Genomic DNA, 2,740 nt, shown 5'->3' with positions numbered 1-2,740 from the left:
AACCCGCCACCTTAGGTGTACGTGGCTGGCGCCTTAGCCGGTTGAGCTATAGGGGCCGAGCCGATTTGTTTCTTTTTCCTTGCAGTTCAATCAGTTTTCACCTTATGTCTTCTGACACTCTGTCATTAGGTACATACACATTAAGAATTATTATATCTTCTTTGAATGTTGATCCCCTCAGCAGTATGTAATTACCCCTTGTTATCCCTCAGAACTTTCCTTGTTTTGAAGTTTGTTTTGTCTGAAATTAATATAGCTACTTTTGCTCTATTTTGATTAGTCTTTAATATACTACATATATGGTATATCTTTCTCCATCTCTTCACTGTGAACATGTCTAAATATAAAGACACTAAAGTAGATTTCTTTTTTTCTTTTTTTTTTTTTTGAGTCAGAGCCTCAAGCTAGCCCCCTGGGTAGAGTGCTATGGCATCACAGCTCACAGCAACCTCCAACTCCTGGGCTCAAGAGAGTCTCCTGCCTCACCTCACAAGTAGCTGGGACCACAGGCACCAGCCACAACACCCGGCTATTTTTTGGTTGCAGCCATCATTGTTGTTTGGCAGGCCTGAGCTGGATTCGAACCCGCCACCTTAGGTGTATGTGGCTGGTGCCTTAGCCACTTGAGCCACAGGCGCCGAGCCTGAAGAACCCTTAACATCTCTTGCAAAGCTGGTCTACAGGCAACACATTCTCTCAATTTTTGTTTGATTGAGAAAGATTCTTTTACTTTTGAGGACATTTTGAAAGGCACAGAATTCTAGGTTAGTTTTTATCTCTCAAAACTTAAAATATTTAACTCTATTCTCTTTTTGCTTATTTTATTTTGTTGAGACGGAGTCTCACTCTGTTGCCCTGTGTAGAGCGCCATAGCATCATAGCTTATAGTTCACAGCAACCTCAAACTCTTGGGCTCAAGTGGATCTTCTTGCCTCAGCCTCCTGAGTAGCTAGGACCTCATGCTCCTGCCATAACACCTGGCCATTTTTTTTTTTTTAGTAGAGACGGGGTCTCAGTCTTGCTCAGACTGCTGTCAAACTCCTGAGCTTAGGTAATCTACCCACTTTGGCCTCCCATAGTGCTGGGATTACAGGTGTGAACCACCCTGTGGGCACACTTGTATTGCTTTTGTTTTTGCTTTTTTACCTTTTTTTTTTTTATTGTTGGGGATTCAATGAGGGTACAGAGAACTAGGTTATACTGATTAAATTTTTTTTTTTTTTTTGAGACGGAGCCTCAAGCTATCCCCCTGGGTAGAGTGCCATGGCATCACGCTCACAGCAACCTCCAACTCCTGGGCTCAAGCGAGTCTCCTGCCTCAGCCTCCCAAGTAGCTGGGACCACAGGCGCCCGCCACAGCGCCTGGCCATTCTTTGGTTGCAGCCATCATTGTTGTTTGGCGGGCCCGGGCTGGGGATTTGAACCCGCCACCTCAGGTGTATGTGGCTGGCGCCTTAGCCGCTTGAGCCACAGGCGCTGAGCCATACTGATTAAATTTGTTAGGTAAAGTCCCTCTTATATTATGTCCCACCCCCAAGAGGTGTGTCTCACACCATGACCCCCCCACTCCCTCCCTCCTTTCCTCTCTCTGCTCCCCCATTCCCCCTCCCCACCATGTACTAGGTCATCAATTGTCCTCCTATCAGAATTGAGTCCATTGGATTCTTGCTTCTCCATTCTTGTGATGCTTTACTAAGAAGAAATTGTTTCAATTCCATCCAGGTTAATACAAAAGATGTAAAGTCTCCATCTTTTTTAGTGGCTGAATAGTATTCCATAGTATACATATACCACACAGCTTGTTAATCCATTCCTGGGTTGGTGGATATTTAGGTTGTTTCCACACTTTGGCAATTGTAAATTGAGCTGCGAGAAACAGTCTAGTGCAAATGTCCTTATGATAAAAGGATTTTTTTTTCCTGGGTAGATGCCCAGTAATGGGATTGCAGGATCAAATGGGAGGTCTAGTTTGAGTTCTTTGAGGATTCTCCATACTTCCTTCCAAAAAGGTTGTATTAGTTTGCAGTCCCACCAGCAGTGTAAAAGTGTTCCCTTCTCTCTACACACATGCCAGCATTTTGTGATGTGGGCCATTCTCACTGGGGTTAGGTGATATCTTAGGGTGGTTTTGGTTTGCATTTCTCTGATAATTAGGGACGATGAGCATTTTTCATTTGTTTCTTAGCAATTCATCTATCTTCTTTAGAGAAGGTTCTATTCATCTTGTTGGCTTTTTTCATGTTGATTGAGTTCTCTATAAATCCTAGTTATCGTGCTTTTGTCTGATTCATAATATGCAATCATCTTTTCCCATTCTGATGTTTGTCTATTTGCTTTGGTTGTTGTTTCCTTAGAAAATATTCAATTTAATTAAGTCCCATTTGCTTATTTTTGTTGTTATTGCAATTGCCACTAAAGTCTTCTTCATAAAGTCTTTCCCCAGTCCAAAAACTTCAAGTGTTTTCCCCCTACTTTCTTTGAGGATTTTTATTGTTTCATGCCTTAGATTTAGATCTTTTATCCATCTGGAATCAATTTTAGTGAATGGAGAAAGGTGTGGGTCCAGTTTCAGTCTTTTACATATGGTTATCCAGTTCTCCCAGCACCATTTATGTTTGTTTCTGTTTGGTTTATCAAAGATTCATTGGCTGTAGGATGTTAGTTTCATCTCCTGGTTTTCTATTCAGTTCCAGATGTCTATATCTCTATTTTTGTGCCAATACCATGCTGTTTTGATCAC

The 2,740-nt window shown here is 42.0% G+C and overlaps 1 protein-coding gene across 5 annotated transcripts in view; it reads right to left on the bottom strand.

The window, feature by feature from the left end:
• DGLUCY (D-glutamate cyclase) overlaps positions 1-2,740 on the bottom strand; it is a 110,859-nt gene that overhangs the window by 18,225 nt on the left and 89,894 nt on the right. The window lies entirely within an intron of this gene.

This window comes from Otolemur garnettii, unplaced genomic scaffold (assembly GCF_000181295.1).
Source record: "Otolemur garnettii isolate 467f Iridium unplaced genomic scaffold, OtoGar3 scaffold00020, whole genome shotgun sequence".
NCBI classification, from domain to species: domain Eukaryota; kingdom Metazoa; phylum Chordata; class Mammalia; order Primates; family Galagidae; genus Otolemur; species Otolemur garnettii.
Note: the sequence above shows the minus strand (reverse complement) of the source record. Positions and strands in the feature narration are given on the sequence as shown.